At 38.9% G+C, this 19,039-nt stretch overlaps 1 protein-coding gene across 2 annotated transcripts in view; it reads left to right on the forward strand.

Moving 5' to 3' along the window:
* The first annotated feature begins 562 nt into the window (after positions 1-562).
* Positions 563-19,039, forward strand: part of LOC126458228 (uncharacterized) — a 44,461-nt gene continuing 25,984 nt past the window's right edge. Inside the window, exon 1 of one of the 2 annotated variants that reach the window (XM_050095134.1) lies at positions 563-779. The gene's annotated coding sequence lies outside the window, so the exon portion shown is untranslated. The remainder of the gene's footprint in view (positions 780-19,039) is intronic. The other variant, XM_050095127.1, reaches the window with a different exon arrangement.

A 19,039-nucleotide genomic window follows, 5' to 3' on the forward strand; every position in this document is an offset into this window, starting at 1 on the left:
TTGGCAGGCCTTAATTGTAACATGCAAATAATAGAAACTCTTCAGAAAATATAAAGGGGATCATTACTCGAAACTGGACCTTTGTGATTGCTTTTACGGTTTGTGAAGACTGCGTCATTTTCTCTGCTCCCACACAAGAGAAGACTATTACATAGGCTTCTTATCGCTGCGAAGCCACATAATAATGCGAAAGGACACAAAACACCGGCATGAGTTGTTCTCTTGTGTTTTAAATCGTATAATACACTTCAGCACTTGCTGAGGATTGTACTGATTTTTGTCTGTATGTTTTTACCATGAACACAAAGCGAGGAGAAAGGTGGGGAACAGACAAGAACTACAACAAACAGCGTAATCAATAAATCAGAAGAAGGTACACCGCTTATCACTGTGACAACTACGTCTCGCAACAAACGCCTGAGAATAGGAGCGCTAATACGTTTACAACTGCCATCATAAATCTGGGGCGGGCCGGGCGTGTACCGCGCTACGTAACTCACGGGAAGTTGCCGGGAGGTAGCGACCAGTTTTGAGTTAGGTCGTGTCGAGCAGCAAGAGTAAATTCACTCCGAGCATTACCTTTGGTTTACGTGTTTCTTTTGGGCCCACGAGGACGGAGTGATGTAATCGGTTCATCAGCTTTCACGACGTGTTTGTCATAAGCAGTGTTACAGTGCATCAGGATCGCGAGAGTCCCACAGCATCAACAGGTACTGGAGGTGCGGAGTGCGGAGTAGTGTTGCTCAGCCTCGCCTTCACGACTTTGCCTTGATGTACAGGTAACAGCTCACACGGGCTCGTGTCTGACGTCGAATCATCGCTTCAGATACGAATATATAAGTGTACTGCATCAAAAAGATTTTCAGAATTACTGAGTGATATCGTACAGTGGGAAAACTATGTTGACGCAGGGACTTCGAAACCTAGTATGTACCTAAGGATTTACGTTTTGCATTGTGTCGTTAAAGATTTCACATCATACGTCACACGGCATCACGAAAAAGGTTTTGTCGACGACATTGTACGATATAAAAAACGTTATAGAAATGATTCCTTAAATAGAATATGTTATAGGGCTACAGAATTTATTACAGTCTATGTCTACCGTTACCTGAATGAATCGTACTAACATGCACATTTTATTTTATAAGTTTCAAGCGAACAGTGGTCAATAATGAATGTACTGTGTGGTTATGCCCATGTCAGTACTTGGTAGTAGTAAGTGTCGTCAAGCGTGTTGACTGCCCTTCGTTATCTTTAAGAACCTAAAAGTTTAACTGATGACAACATAGACGCAACAGTTTAAAGTTTATTATTAAGCGTGGAAAAGCTCTCAAGGGATTCTATAACTGTAACATCGCACTTTTGATCATCCTCGAATTAAAAAAAAACAATCTTTACAGTTTTTAAAGCGCGTATCACAGAATGATATGTAGAAATATTTTAAAATTTAATTAAACTGCGACGCCAAAAGGTTCTTGGCTTTGAAAATACATTTTAAAATTATCAATTTACTTTTTTCGGTTTCCGTACGTCAATCGGTAGAAAAGGAACCCTTCCTTATACGATCACTTCTTTAGCTTCAAATCAATGCAATAAGAAATATGGTCATTTACTTCACTTACTTTTGCGAAAACACTCATTTAAACCTATAGGGTATGTCCCGTTGACCTAGAATCGTGAAAGATTTCACAGAAAAAGTAAAAGAAAAAAAAAAAAACTGGAAAACTGTTAATCTGTAATTATATCAGATAAAAGATATTTTTTTGCTATTTGTTGGCTGCCTATTTGTGTGTCCGTCTTGTTAACACCCCTTTCTCTTATAACGGGTACAAGTATCAATTTGAAATTTGTGTCGAATACTAAAGTCTAGGGCTCCTTGACACTGTGAGTCAATGCAGTCAAAAGACACGACCATTTATGTCACATATTTTGATATTCACAAACTCACTAACCAAACCTATACATGAACTGTCTATATACATCATTAAGTTTGTACGGAACCGTCAGAGCGTGAGACTTAATCGCACTTGTCCGGTTTCATGTTTACAAAACTAAACCATTAAAATGTTCAAACTAACGTAACTGCTATATCGCTCTTCTAACTTAAATCTTTTATTATACCTGACACTGCCAGCGTAGTTGGAGTCGGTCCTTAAATATAGTGCTCTTAGGAAACCTTTTATTTACCAAGATCGCAGGAAGGATACATCGATTACTAGTTTCGACTCGGTAAATGGTCATCGTCATATCACATCATAGAAACCAGTGTCTGTATCGATTACTGAAACAAGATACATCGTCACAATCAAGTTTGGAATTCCAAATAATTTGTGAATTTGGAATTGTAAACATGATTGTGACAAAGCATCTTGCTCAAGTAATCGATGTAGACACTGCTTTCTGTTATGTGATTTGAAGATTGCCATTTAACTGGTCGACATAGTAATCGATGTATCCTTCCTTGCGATTAAGTCAAATAAAAAATTGTGATCGACTGTATCTTCACTTCTTTCGTCTGTCTTCCGTCTCTGAATCACGTTTACGTACGTCGATTCCATCTACAATAACAGGGAATCTTAATTCTCGCAGAAGCTACTTTAGATCGGACTCAAATTGTTTATGTAGCTATCAAGTGATCTCTCGTCTACTCAACATGCCTGAGAAGTTTAACATACCTGAAACATGTAAACAAGAGCAGATCCTAGACTTTTCCGAAAGAATGTACAGACAAACCGATACATGCTGCTTATCATTTCAACCTGCTTGGCTATACTCGACCCTTGGTCTCCCTCTAAAAGTTTTGCCCCCATACTTTCCCTCCAGTACTAAACTGGAGCAAGTTGTAATCCAACACGCTCTACAGTGTGTCCACACGTTGCCTTAACCTGCTCGAACACCAGATCTAATTCCATTCGAGCGCATATGGTTCCTCCCATGAACCATGGACCTTGCCGTTGATGGGGAGGCTTACGTGCCTCAGCGATAAAGATAGCCCTACTTTATGTGCAACCACAACGGAGGGAATCTGTTGAGAGGCCAGGCAAACCTGTGGTTCCTGAAGAAGGGCAACAGTCTAGATGATTGACTGGTCTGAACTTGCAACATTAACGAAAACGGCCTTGTTGTGCTGGTACTGTGAACGGCTGAAAGCAAGGGGAAACTACAGCCGTAATTTTTCCTGAGGGCATGCAGCTTTACTGTATGGTTAAATAATGATGGCGTTCTCTTGGGTGAAATATTGCGGAGTTAAAATATTCCCCCATTCTGTTCTCCGGGCGGGAACTACTCAGGAGGATGCTGTTATTAGCAGAAAGAAAACTGGCGTTCTATGGATCGGAGCTTGGAATGTCAGATCCCTTAATCGGACAGGTAGGTTAGAAAATTTAAAAAGGGAAACGGATAGGTTAAAGCTAAAGAGAATGGGAATTTTGATGGCAGGTGGAACAAGACTTCTGGTCAGGTGAATACAGGGTTATAAATACAAAATAAAATCGGGTAATGCAGGAGTAGGTTTAATAATGAATTAAAAACTAGAAGCACAGGTAAGCTACTATGAACAGCATAGTGAACGCATTATTGTAGTCAAGATAGACACGAAGCCAATGCCTATGACAGTTGTACAAGATTATATGCCAAACAGCTCCGCGAATGACGAAGAGATTGAAGAAATGTATGGTGAAATAAAAGAAATTATTCAGATAGTGAAGGGAGATGAAAAGTTAATAGTCATAGGAGACTGGAATTCGATAGTAGGAAAATGAAGAGAAGGTAAAGTAGTAGATGAACGCGGAATGGTGTTAAGGAATGAAAGAGGAAGCCGCCTGGTAGAATTTTGCACACAGCGTAACTTAATCATAGCTAATACTTGGCTTAAGAATGATGAAAGAAAATTGTACACGTGGTAGACGCCTGAAGATACTGGAAGGTTTCAGATAGATTGTATAATGGTGAGACAGAAATTTAGAAACAAGGTTTTAAATTGTAAGACATTTGAAGGGGCAGATGTGGATTAAAACGGAAGTAACTGCAAATGGTGGAAATTTAGGGAGATGGGATATGAATAAATTGAAAGGACCAAAGGTTGTAGAGAGTTTCAGAGAGAGCATTAGGGAATGATTGACATGAATGGAGGAGAGAGATACAATAGAAGATGAATGGGTAGCTTTGAGAGATGAAATATTGAAGGCAGCAAAGGATCAAGTAGCTAAAAAAAAGGAGGGCTAGTAGAAATCCTTGGGTAACAGAAGAGATATTGAATTTAATTGATGAAAGGAGAAAATATAAAAATGCAATAATGTAACAGGCAAAAAGGAATACAAATGTCTAAAAAATGAGGAAGGCAGGAAGCACAAAATGGCTAAGCAGGGATGGCTAGAGGACAAATGTAGAGGCATATATCATTAGGGGTAAAATAGATACTACCTACAGGAAAATTAAAGAGACGTTTGAAGAGAAGAGAACCACTTGTATGAATATTAAGAGCTCAGATGGAAAACGATTACTAACCAAAGAAAGAAAAGTAGAAAGGTGGAAGGAGTTTTAGAGGGTATATACAAGGGCGATGTACTTGAGGGCAATATTATTGAAACGGGAGCGGACGTAGTTGAAAATGAGGTGGGAGATATGATACTGCGTGAAAAATTTGACAGAGCACTTAAAGACCTAAGTCGAAACAAGGCCCCGGGGGTAGACAACAATCCATTAGAACTAGCCTTGGGAGAGCCAGTCCTGACAAAAAACTCTACCACCTGGAGAGCAAGATATATGAGACAGGCGAAATACCCTCAGACATCAAGAAGAATATATTAATTCCAAACCCAAAACCAACAAGTGTTCACTGGTGTGAAAATTACCAAACTATCAGTTTATAAGCCACGGCCGCAAAATACTAACACGAATTCTTCGCAGACGAATGGGAAAACTGATAGAAGCTGACCTCGGGGAAGATCAGTTTGGATTTCGTAGAAATATTGGAACATGTGAGGCAATACTGACCCTAAGAAAGGGAAACCTACGTTTCTAGCATTAGTAGACTTAGAGAGAAAGCTTTTGACAATGTTGACTCTTTCAAATTCCGAAGGTGGCAGGTGTAAAATACAGGGAGCGAAAGGGTATTTACAATTTATGCAGAAACCAGATGGCAGTTATAAGAGTCGAGGGGCACGAAAGGAAAGCAGTGGTTGAGAAGGGAGAGAGACGGGGTTATAGCCTGTCTCTGATGTTTTTCAACCTGTGTATTGAGCAAGCAGTAAGGAAAACAAAAGAAAAATTTGGAGTAGGAATTAAAATCCATGTAGAAGAAATAAAAACTTTGAGGTTTGCTGACGACGTTGTAATTCTGTCAGAGACAGCAAAGGACTTGGAGGAGCAGTTGAACGGAATGGATAGAGCCTTGAAAGGAGGATATAAGATGAACATCAACAAAAGCAAAACGAGGATAATGGAATGTAGTCGTATTAAATCAGGTGATGCAGAGGGAATTATATTTAGGAAATGAGACACTTAAAGTAGTAAATGATTTTTGATATTTGAGGAACAAAATAACTTATGATGGTCGAAGTAGAGAGGATATAAAATGTAGACTGGCAATGGCAATGAAAGCGTTTCTGAAAAAGAGAACTTTGTTAACATCGAGTATAGATTAAAGAGTCAGGAAGTCTTTTCTGAAAGTATTTGTATGGAGTGTGGCCATGTATGGAAGTGAAACATTTACGACAAATAGTTTAGACAAGAAGAGAATAGATGCTTTCGAAATGTGTGCTACAGAAGAATGCTGAAGATTAAATGGGTAGATCACGTAACTAATTAGGAAGTACTGAATAGAATTGGGGAGAAGAGGCATTTGTCGTACAACTTGAGTAGAAGAAGCAACCTTTTGGTGGGACACTTTCTGAAGCATCAAGGGATCATCAATTTAGTATTGGAGGGAAGTTTCGAAGGGTAAAAATCGTAGAGAGGGAGACCAAGAGATGACTACACTAAACAGATTCAGAAATATGTAGGTTGCAGTAGTTACTCAGAGATGAAGAATCTTGCACAGGATAGAGTAGCATGGATAGCTGCATCAAACCAGTCTCTGGACTGAAGACCACAACAACAACAATGGTACGTCATCGGATGACAACTCCAGCGTCATCCACAAACAGTATTAACTGTCCGTATATTACTCGACCTACTTCAACACGCATGATACTATATTCAAGAAACTGACATCCGGAACATGTACAACGAAATGCTTGCACGTTTGCATGCTTGCATTCAATTTTCCGGAGGTTACACGGGTATCAACGTTTCACAATTGCAATGTCTGATCTCGCACTTACGTTAACCTGTGCCTTACAATGTTAATCACTTAAATATGTGACCCATACAAATGTATTACCGAAATTTCGCTTCTCTACATTAACAATTTTTTTGGTGCTCTGGTTCTTTTCAATCAATGTATTATTTCCACCTTTCATCATTTCCTTCTGTATTTCCATCTAAGTTCTTGATTGATATTCATACAGTTGCATTCTTTTCCTCAAAGTTAGCTTTAATGTTTCTTTTTGTAATATCTGTCTTTATCCTACTGATGCATGCTTGTACAGCCTTTCATTTATCTTCTAGTCATTCCTGCTTAGCAGTTTTTTAGTTTCTTTCAGTGATATTTTTACAAGTATGTATTCTCTTTTTCCTGCTTCGTTTGCTGCATTTTTATATTTAACATCTGAAACTTCCGGCAATCGCTATTTCTTTCAATCTATCGCACTCTTATCTCCTTAATTTCCTACCTTTTTGACGTTTCTTCAGTTTCAGTCTGTAGTTCGTAACCAATAAATTGTGACCGGAGGTTACGTTTGTCCCTGGAAATGCCTTGAAAGCTGGTTTAGATATATAATCAGTCTGATACCTTTCAGTGTCTCGAGATCTCTTCAACGTATACAATCACCTGATATGATATTGAAACCAAATATTAGCAACGATTAAGTTGCGCTCTATGCAAAATTCTACCAGGCAGGTTTCCCCTTTCAGTGCCTTTCCCCAGCCCAAGTTCTATAATATTTTTTCTTCTCTTCATTTTCTTACTGCTGAATTCCAGTCCCTCATCACAGTTAAATTTTTGTTTCTCTAAACTATCTGAATAATTTCTTTTACTTCATCATACATTCTTTCAATCTTTTTATTATCTGTGGAGCCAGTAAACATATGAACTTGTACTGTTATGGTAGGTGTTGGCTTCGTGTCTATCTTAGCTACCATAATGCTTGCACTTTGTTGTTCGTAGTATCTATGTTATCTACGATAATGCGTTCACTATGCTGGTCGTAGTAGTTTACCCGTATACCTATTTTGTTATTCAGTATTAGCCCTATTCCTACATTACCCCTACTTGTAACCCTGTACTAACGCGTCCAGAAGCCCTATTCTTCTTGTCACCGCACTTCACTAAATTCCACTATATCTACCATCAACATATCCATTTCGCTTTTTAAATTTTCTTATCTACTTGGCTCACTCAGGAATCTAATATTCCACGCTTTGACCCGCAGACTGTCAGTTTACCTTTTTCTGATAACATCCCCCTGAGCAGTGGCCGCTCGGAGATCCGAAGGGGGGAAATATTTTATCTCCGGAATATTTTACCCAAGACCACGCCATCATCATATAACTTTAAAGCAGAGCTTCTTGTCCTCCGAAAAAATAATTACTGTAGTTGGCCCTTGTTTTCAGCCCTTCGCGGTACCAGCACAGTTGGCTAATGTTACAATGCCTGATCAGTTAGTCGTTCACACTGTTTAAGTGTAATCATCAGTTGTGTGCTGCTGATGGCAAGTATTTAAGAAAGGTGTGCAGGTTCTAAGCGGCTGTATTACGTAAGATTCCGTCCACAATTGGATTTCTAATTAAGGAAATAATGCAAGACTGCATGATTTTTTAAATGATTCGTCCCTTTTACACATTTTTCGGAACTGGCAGTTATTGGGTATCATTACTGGCGACAGACTCGTATGACGAGGATATACAACTGATTCTATAATGTGTGATGGCCTCCGCAAGGCGACGGTTATTTTGGAAATTAGCGAAAGGCTCGTTTTGTACGCGTAACAAAATTATTGTTTTTGTTTCTGAACATGTAATACACTGTATTGTCGAATTTCTTCTGCTTGAGTATCTTTTGGAAAAGAATGTTAGACTAATGAGACTTTTACGGAATACTTCTGTTATTTTAAGAATTTAAGAGATCTTAGTATTGTTCTTAAGATACTCGAAAAAAATTTACGTACGACGCACACATTTCTTAAATACTTGACATCAGCAGCACACAACTGATGATTACACTTAATGCATAGGTCAATGAAGAGGAATATTTTATGGATTTTTCTACAAAATTCACTGAGGAGTTCAGTTGATCAATAAAAAGAAGGAGGTGGAACCTAGTCACAGCTAGTTTTGATTATGTTTATTACTGCACATGGTAATGATCATGAGAAGCTGTGGTTATCTCTGACCCGTGACAGCTAAAACAGCAGCAGGCAGAACGGCGATGTTTCTGTGAAATGTAACTGCTAATACTCATAAATATCACCCGAGATGTCTTTTAGTGGAAAGCACAGGTAACTTTAACACTAGAATTGCACTTTAAGTCTGATTCAAATACTCACAAAGGTCAAACTACGATTGTACTGCATTACTGATAGAAGACGACAGTTATGATTAGGCACAAATGAGGTCGATTTCAGATATTAATACAAGTCAGACTATATAGTGTGAGCAGAGACTGTCTGAAAAGATTGTAAGGGTGTTTCGGGGAATGTCGTGCTGTGAAATAATTATTAAGAAAAAAATTGATACCTTACGCCGTATCCGAGTTATTTAGCATTGAAGTAAGCCAATCAATCCGTTCCGTGCACAAATTCTAGCAGCCTAGCAGACATTGTTGCCAAACGTGTTTTTCGTTTGTTTCCTCAAACTGAACAAATTTAGCTTTTGATCACCTAGCTTAAATTCGTCATTTACGAGAAAGGCACAATTCAACTGGTAATGAGCCTTTGAACAAGTGATAACTCATGGTCCCACAGACCTGTGTGCATTACCGTGTTTAATGGTGTGGAAGTGCTTGAATTTTCGAGAGCTACTACCTGATTGCCTAACTTCAGTGCTATTTAACGGGGAAACAGCCCAAAGTAAGGAATTCCTTTCTTAACAGGTAATTCCCAGCACAATCACCCCTGAACACCTTTGCAAGCTTTTGAGACTGTTGCTGACCACGCTGTACATGCATATGAACAGAGCGGACTTTCTGTAGTTTTATTATCGTGGCAGGCAGTCACATAGTTTGAGGCCGCAAAAATTAAAATTAAACTGTACTCAATGATACCTTAGGAAGCATGGAGTATCCAGCAATGCTTTCTTAGCGTATTCATATACTAGAGGTATACTATAGTTCCCTGCGATCGACTATGAATGATCTGACAACTGCGATTCTGTATACTATGGCGGACCGTTAAACGTGCTTGCCTAATTTAGCGTCTTGTCATGGGCGAGAAAGGTATAGTTTAGTAGCAGTAGTCGCACAGATCATAAAATGTAGGAGTATAGTTTGCGGCTTTTGTTTTTGTCTAGCTTCTTGTATGGTTACATATGGTTGTTTCTGTAGATTATGTAGTTTATCTGATCGCACCGCATTAAGGGGCTCCGGAACGCCCTATACTTGCAATGTTAAAATAACGCTTATAAATTACATCTTTCCTCACAAAGTATTTGAGGTAGGAAGTTGCACTTTTTACAGATTATTTATTGGAATATGGGCTACAACTTAACACAGGGATTTTACAAAATTTTAGTTCAGTTAATAAAGATGTTTTTTTTTCAATTGTAATGAAAATTAACAACTTTTTTTGCAATTTTTTATTTATATATTCAAAAATATACAGTTTTTTGGAAAAAGGCTGTGTTAAATTATGCAGAAGGTACTGTGTAACATTTGCTGAAAGTTTGAAACAAATATGTTTGGAAGATCCTTAGAAAACATGTAATTAGTATGAGAAAATAAAAGTTTTGGGAATCGAGCGACAAAGATTGGATTAACTTTTTAGTGCATTCCAGGTCCATGGGATGGATTATCTTCATCCTCTGCAAACTCATCCTCCAGCTTCCTCTTGTTCCTCCTCCTGTTTACTCTTGCTTGTATTTCTAGACTCTTTACAGCCCTGTCTGCAGCCCGAAGGCGTTCCTTGTCTAAAGCAAGCATCGCTCGTTGTTGTGTTCGTAGATTTTGCTACCATTTTCTTCAGTTGCAGTTACTGCAACACTGTTCCAAAAGGTGGTCATGTATGAACACTTATCACATTTCAGTTGTATTTCACTAGCAAGTCCTACGTGCTTTATTATGGAGAGTTCCAGACCAACTTCACTACAATGAATACATTTTACACAGTTTGAAAAAATTCCTTTGAGAACCGACATATCAAATATTTCATTCACATCCGATTCGCCCATAAAACATTCATAGTTTTCACTCATTGAACCAAGCTTCTTCTGTGAAGTATTTTCTTTCGCACTTTGACTGCTATGGGCAGGTGTACTTGAGAGGTTAGGTTCACTCACTTGGTTATCGTCTTTATTGTTTACAGTAATAACACATACCTTTGGCTTTCCAACATTTCTCCTTTTCTTAAAAGCCTTCAGAGGATTTCTAATAACTTTACTTTTACTCATAATTATACTTCAACAAAACAGAGACTCAAGAAACAGAATTAATTACGAATATTTTCGAGATAACGACAGAGTAAATAAACATGAAACAATCGACAATCACACCAGCGATATATATTGAACCATCACAGGTTAGCCACAACACATACTTTATCTCACATCACTAAAATGTACCTGATGAACACGGACGTTAATAATAACACCATTTGACAGCAGTTTAACAGCGCCACAGTGGGTCACGCCCATGTAGAACACATTTAAAAAAATTTAAAAGTAGTTGTAGTCTTCGGAATTGAATAAATTATATATCTATTAAAAGGTAATAGTCTGCAGATTCAGAAAACGCAAAAAAGTAAAAATTGAACTTTTCATGATTTTGAGCCTTTCCGGAGCCCCTTAACGACCGACTTTTCCTAGGTAATTGTTTTATGCAGTAAACATATTGGGCTTAGTATTAGTAAATTCGCTGTCCGGACCACGTACAGGTAAAGTTAGTAGTTTTAGAATTCTAAGTAGTTCGTCAATTACGGATTTTTGACAGGCATTCGAGTGCATAAGCACGTGCAAAAAGATTCAGTGCAAGGCAAAAATTCTTCAGAAGAAAGAAGGCCCAAAAAGGAATTTAGCTGATGTGACAAAGAAAGGATCATCAAACGCAAAAAATTAAGGGCACTAGTAAGGACGCTTTGCGTGACATATTCATTGAAGTTTAGTGAGTTTGTGACGATATAGGGACGTTCGCATACGATAGAAATAATTGGGTGACTAGTTCACATCATTCACCACATCATATTTAGTTAAGTTAGAACAAAAGTCTAAAACTTGAATATCTGCAAATTACGTATTTATTAGTGCGAGCTATCGTTCAAACAATAAACTTGAATTACAGATTTTTAATTTTGCGTTAAAATTATTTGAATAGTGTTGTAAATGCCTGATAAGTCTTATCCACATTGTCTCTACGCGCCACACGTTTCCTATTGGGTCACTGCACTGTAGATTATAAATCACTTTAGAGTTTATCTGAGGCTCAAAAACATGTAAATGATTGTCATATAACGACGTGTACACGTGTCCTCCCCAAGCCCACACAACAGTGACAACAGCGTATTCGTGATCGGCGATATCTGCTTTGCAGTTATCCACTGCCTACGCACAGGTCTCACACAACTACGTCCAACAAAGAAATAGTACGGTCCCAGTACGAGAGGAAATTTTCTTCCTTTGAAAGGTTGAAGAAGTGGCTACATTCAATTCCTGGTCACTAAACCGAGCACTAATGTCGTGAATGTAATTCCAGATTTCTACCCAGTAACCTTATTTTTAATTTTTTAATTTCACTTATTTATTTTTTTACGAAGTACTGGTAGAAGTTTGTCATCTGCTGGAAGGAATCAATGAAGCTGATCGTACTTGGTCTGCCTCTAAAGAGCAATACTCTAGGTAACTTCCTTTACTTCTTCGTGTGTTGGAAACAATATGAAGGCTGCACTGAGGTAGATAAACACTACAATAATCATTAAAGGCTTGTGATAGTTTCTCGTCTCAAAACAACTCACATGCTATTTCCCCTAATTAATCGTCAGGAAAGCAATTTGGAAATCCCACGTAGTCTCCAGGGATCACCAATGTGTATCTGACATGCTTCGAGTTCCTGACTGTGCCATTAATGGCTATTCATAATATTGAATGTGAGTGTGTGCGGATGCAAAAAAATGGTTCAAATAGCTCTGAGCATTATGGGACTTAACATCTGAGGTCATCAGTTCCCTAGAACTTAGAACTACTTAAACCTAACTAACCGAAGGAGATCACAAACATCCATGCCCGAGGCAGGATTCGAACCTGCGATCGTAGCGGTCGCGCGGTTCCAGACTGTAGCACTTAGAACCGCTCGGCCCGTGCGGATGCAGTAGCAAGTACTATGTCAAATCGTGAAACTGATACCTAACGGATGATCGTGAAAAATAATATGTTTAAGTTCAGCCGGAGACAATTCTCTCTCAATCTATGATTGGCACACCTCAGTTGTGAACTATTAGACAATCCTTATCGGCTCAGCAACTGACATGCGTTTATCCCTTTGATGGCGTTTATCCTATCTGATCCACATTTTCTGTATTGTATTGCTACGAACTTTATACAGATAGCAACATCAGTTTCCATGTAGCTTGGGGGGGGGGGGGGGACGACGACGACGACGACGACGACGACGACGACACGAACAGCCGCTATACTAACGGAGTGGGTCAGTATACTAATAGAAAATGGTTCAATCTGACATGTCGGAACCCACCCTGAAATTTTTTATGCAGGAGGAATCCAACCAAATAAATAAAATGTCAGAATTTTAGCTGCTATGAACGCAATGCAAGTATTTTTAAAAGCTGTTGAAGTTACCCGATTTTGACAGCGGTTTCTACAGTCCTTCCAGCCTAGCTCGCGATCGGCCGTGACAAGACAGCGTTTTGCTAGAATCGACAGTGACACAAGCGAATTTGGAGCACCTAAACCATTAAAAAAAGTCACATATTATTAATTTTCTTAATAAGAGGCAGTACATGTTGAAAGCTAAACTGTCACATACGTAATTATTACAGAGGTGACTTGCAGAGGAAAGTGCGGTAAATCTAGGCAGTGTTTGATGTTACATTACAGACGACTTTCATCAATTGTGTTTTTAATTTAATGAAATGAAATATTTCTTACACATACATCATTTTATAACTTTTTCTATAGCATAGTTCTTACGATAATTTTTGAATGATGTATATTTCAGTGATAATGGAACAGTTTCTTGTTTATTCCACCGAGATGTCACAATAAGGCGAAGTGTCATTTGAATGACGAAAACAAACATTTTCCTTACATTAGATATACATGACGAAAGAAAAATTAATGCTTCCATGTACCACAGCAATCATTAGTCTTATTTATACGGATTTGCTGTGTAGTAAGAAATGATCTTGGACGTTTATATGATTATCGTACAGCATGCTTAGGGTGATTATTGCACAAATGACTGAAATTTGGGAATACTGTTCTCCTAATAAACCTAAAATGACATGAAGCTATCGGAAGTCATGTTGTCGACAACTTCCTTAAAAATAATTTCTTCAGTCGAAAAAATTCTTTATTGGGAGTCACACTGATTGTTCCGTGTTTAATATGAATTGTATCAAAATCGTTTCGTTTACCTCTTGCGCGACAGAGGTATCGTTATGTCCAGGCCAAGCGTCCAACAGAAGCAACGAATTAATTTCCACAACTGGTTATAAACCATTTGGAATGAAATGTTAAAAATTCTTTCCTAATTAGTTAGTTCGTTACATGTTCCATAGATAATTTGAATGATACATTTATCGAAATAATGTGGAACGAATCAGTTTATAGGATATGTACATATGGTCAGTGTTAACGTTAATGAACATATTATTACTTTATTCCTACTCATGCAACTACGTTTAACAATGAGATTTTTATTTTTTTCCATTTATTTTTCTACGAGTTTTTCAGTACAAATTCGTCAACGGCATAGAAGGACCTCTCCAGGAGAGATGATTTTAAATTGAATTTAACACTTGCTTCGTCAGCTGGAAGACATTATATTTTACTGGGCAAATGATGAAAAAAAATTTTTTTTGAGTACTGAAAAGCTCAGTAATATGCTTCTTCCAGTTCAAATTTGCATCAATATGTAAAACTAAAAATTTGAAGCGTTCTACCGTCTTACTGACTCCTGCTCATGTGGTACACCAATTGTTGATAAGACCATTTGTTGTTGTTGCTGTTGTGGTCTTCAGTTCAAACACAGGTTCGATGCAACTCTCTATGCTGCTCTGTCATGTTCAACTCTCTTTACCTCCTAGTAACAACTGGTACCTACATCCTTCCGAATCTGATTAGTGTATTCATCTCTTGGTCTCCCATTACGAGCCCCCCTCCCCCACCTCCCTGCCTCCGCGCTTCCCTGAAGTACTAAATTGGTGATCCCTTGATGCCTCAGAATTTGTTCTAATAACACATCTTTTTTTTAAGTCAGGTTTTACCACAAAATTCCCTTCTCCCCAATTCTGTTCAGTACCTTCTCGTTAGTTACGTGATCTATCCATCTAATCTACAGCAATCTTCTGTAGAGCCACATTTCAAAAGCTTCTATTCTCTTCTTGTCTACACTGTTTCACCCCCATACGCGGCTACAGTCCACAGAAATATTTTCAGAAAGTGCTTCCTGACACTTAAATCTATACTCTATGTTAACAGATCTCTGTTCTTCAGAAACGCTTTTCTTGCCATTGTCAGTCCACATTTTATATTCTCTCTACGTCCACCATCATCAGCTATTTTGCTTCCTAAACAGCAAAACTCATTTATTACGCTAAGTGTCTCGTTTCCTAATCTCCTTCCGTCAGCATCACCTGATTTAATTAGATTGCGTTCTATTGTCCTTGTCTTGTCATCGTTGATGTTCATGTTATACCCTCCTTTCAAGATACTGTCCATTCCGTTCAACTGCTCTTCCAAGTCCTTCGCTGATTCTGACAGAATTAAAATATCATCGGCAAACCTCAAAGTTTTTAATTCTTGTCCCTGAACTTTAATTCCTATTCCAAATTTTTCTTTTATTTCCTTTACTGCTTGCTCAGTATACAAATTCAATAACATCAGAGATAGGTTACAACCTTGTTTAACTCTATTCTCAACCACTGCGTCCCTTTCGTGCCCCTCGGCTCTTATAACTGCCATCTGGTTTCCACACAAATTCTAAATACCTTTTCGCTCCCAGTATTTTACCCCTGCTACCCTCAGTATTTGAAAGAGAATATTCCAGTAAACATTGTCAAAAGCTTCCTCTAAGTCTACAAATGCTAGAAACGTAGGTTTCCCTTTGCTTAATATTTTATGAGAAGTCGTGGGACCAATATTGCTTAGCATGTTCCAAACTGATCTTCCTCGAGGTCGGCTTCTACCAGTTTTTTCATTCTTCTGTAAAGGATTCGTGTATTTTGCAAAAGTGATTTATTAAACTGATAGTTTGGCAATTTTCGCACCTGTCGGCACATGATTTCATTGGAATTGGAACTAAAGTATTCTACTTGAAGTTTGAGGGTATTTCTCCTGTCTCATACATCTTTCTCACCAAGTGGAGGAGTTTTGTCATGACTGGCTCTCCCAAGGCCGTCAGCAGCTGTAACGAAATGTTGTCTATACCCGGGCCCTTGTTTCAAATGGCTCTGAGCACTATGGGACTCAACTGCTGTGGTCATAAGTCCCCTAGAACTTAGAAACCTAACTAACCTAAGGACATCACACACAGCCATGCCCGAGGCAGGATTCGAACCTGCGACCGTAGCGGTCGTCCGGTTCCAGACTGTAGCGCCTTTAACCGCTCGGCCACTCTGGCCGGCGGGCCTTGTTTCGACTTAAGTCTTTGTGCTTTGTCAAATTCTTCACGTAGTACCATATGGCCCTTCTCATTTTCCTCTACGTCCTCTTTCATTTCCACAATTACGTCTCCCTTGTATAGACCCTGTACATACAACTTGCACCTTTCTGTTTTTCCTTCTTTGCTTAGAACTGGTTTTCTGTCTGAGTTAATGATATTCATAAATGTGTTCTCTTTTCTCGAATACTCTCTTTAATTGTCCTGTAGACAGTGTGATGTATGCTTCTACATCCATACATTTGTCCTTTAGCCAATCCTACTTAGCCATTTTTGCAAAAAAATGGCTCTGAGCACTATGGGACTCAACTGCTGCGGTCATTAGTCCCCTAGAACTTAGAACTAGTTAAACCTAACTAACCTAAGGACATCACAAACATCCATGCCCGAGGCAGGATTCGAACCTGCGACCGTAGCGGTCTTGCGGTTCCAGACTGCAGCGCCTTTAACCGCACGGCCACTTCGGCCGGCGCCATTTTTGCACTTCCTGTCGATCTCATCGTATAGACTTTTGTATCCCGTTTCATTTTTATGTTTTCTCCTTTCAATGATTAAATTCAATATCTCTTGTGTTACCCAAAAATCACTATTAGCGCTCGTCTTTTTACCTACTTGATCCTCTGCTGCCTTCACTATTTCATCTCTGAAAACTACCCATTCATTTTCAACTGTATTCCTTTCCCCTGTTCGTTTCAATCGTTCTCTAATGCTCCCTATGAAACCCTATACAAGCTCTGGTTCTTTCAGTTTGTACAGGTACCATGTCCTTAAATTCATGTCTTTTTGCAGGTACGTCAGTTTTAATCTGCAGTTCATAAGCAGTAAGTTGTGGTCAGAGTCCACATCTGCCCGTGGAAATGTCTTACAGTTTAAAATCTGGTTCCTAAATCTCTGTGTAACTGTTATATAATCGATCTGAAACCTTCCAGTATCTCCACGACTCTTCCACGTATACAACTTTCTCCTAAACCAAGTGTTAGCAATGACTAAATTATGCTCTGTGCAAAATTCCACCAGGCGGTTTCCTCTTTCGTTCCTTTCCCCAAGTCCATATTCACTTACTACTTTTCCTTCTCTTCCTTTTCCTATTATCGAATTCCAGTCCCCCATGACAATTAAAGTTTCGTCTCCCTTAACTATCTGAATAATTTCTTTTATCTCATCATACATTGCCTCAATCTCTCACTCATCTGCGTAGGTAGTTGGCATACAAACTTATATTACTGTAGTGGGTGTGGGCTTCAGTGTCTGTCTTGGCTAAAATAATGCGTTCACTACGATGTTCATAGTAGCTTATCCGCGTTCCTACTTTTTTTTATCATTATTATACCTAATTCTGTATTACCTCTATTTGATTTTGTATTCATAACTCTGTATTCACCTGAGCAGAAGTCTTGCTTTTCCTGCCACCGAACTTCACTAATTCCCACTGTATCTATCTTTAACCTATTCATTTCTCTTTTTTAAATTTTCTAACCTACCTACCCGATTAAGTGATCTGACGTTCCGTACTTCGATCTGTAGAACATCAGTTTTGTTTCTCCTGATAACTACGTCCTCCTGAGTAGTTCCCGCCCTGAGATCCGAATGGGGGACTATTTTAACTCCGAAATATTTTACCCAAAACATGCCATCATCAATTTACCATACAATATAGCTGCATTTCCTCAGGAAAAGTTACAGTTCCAGCTGTTTGCAGTACCAGCACAATAAGACCGATTTGGATAACGTTACAAGTCCAGATCACTCAGTCATCCAGACTGTCACCCCTGCAACTACTGGAAAGGCTGTTGCACCTGTTCAGGAACCACACGTTTGTCTGGTATCTCAACAGATACCCCTCCATTGTGGTTTCACACATAGTACGGCTATCTGTATGACTGAGGCATGCAAATCTCCCCACTGAAGACAAGGTCCATGGTTCATGGGTGGGGTGGGGGGCTATTTGTTCTACAAAGTAGTGCGTTTTTTCAAAGTTCGGAGGGAAGGGGGAGAGAGTTCATTTTCAGAGAATAGCTTAATAATTGATTAAAACTGTGTGCCAGACCGAGACTCGAACTCGGGACCTTTGCCTTTCACTGACAAGTGCTCTACCATCTGAGCTACCCAAGCGAGACTCACGCCCCGTCCTCACCGCTTTACTTCTGCCAGCATCTCGTCTCCTACCTTTTAAACTTCACAGAAGCTCTTCTGCGAACCTTGCAGAACTAGCAGAAGAGCTTCTGTGAAGTTTGGAAGGTAGGAGACGAGATGCTGGCAGAAGTAAAGCTGTGAGGACGGGGCGTGAATCATGCTTGGGTAGCTCAGTTGGTAGAGCACTTGCACGCAAAAGGCAAAGGTCCTGAGTTCGAGTCTCCGTCCGGCACACAGTTTTAATCTGTCAGGAAGTTTCATATCAGCGCACACTCCGCTGCAGAGTAAAAATGTCGTAGTGTCGCTTAATAATTCTTTGGAAAATATTATTTACTAACTCTTCTATTGATTTCTCTCTAATGAGATTTATTATAACACTGATAAGGTCTGCAATAAGTACCAATTTTCCTTGTTGAATGTTATGTGCAAGGTCATACATACATAAGGAATAGCAGTGGTTCCAAAATTGAACCCTTAAGGACTACATTTGTGACTCTTTTTTTTTTTTTTTACTCCAATCACTGAAATTTTGTATCTTTCCAACATGTCTGAATTATTCAGCACAATATTTTGCATTCTGTTTCTCAAGTATAATTCAAACGAGCTGTTTGTAAACCATCAATTTCATTTTCCAAGATTTTGATACATCGATAATAAGGTTACTGCCACTAAACAATCCTTTCTTATTTTTGGTCCTAATATGCTTTGGTGTCCCTGAAGACACATATAAAGCTGCGGAAACAGTAACCCACTCGTAGTTGT

The sequence above is a fragment of the Schistocerca serialis genome, chromosome 1, assembly GCF_023864345.2.
Source record: "Schistocerca serialis cubense isolate TAMUIC-IGC-003099 chromosome 1, iqSchSeri2.2, whole genome shotgun sequence".
Taxonomy (NCBI): domain Eukaryota; kingdom Metazoa; phylum Arthropoda; class Insecta; order Orthoptera; family Acrididae; genus Schistocerca; species Schistocerca serialis.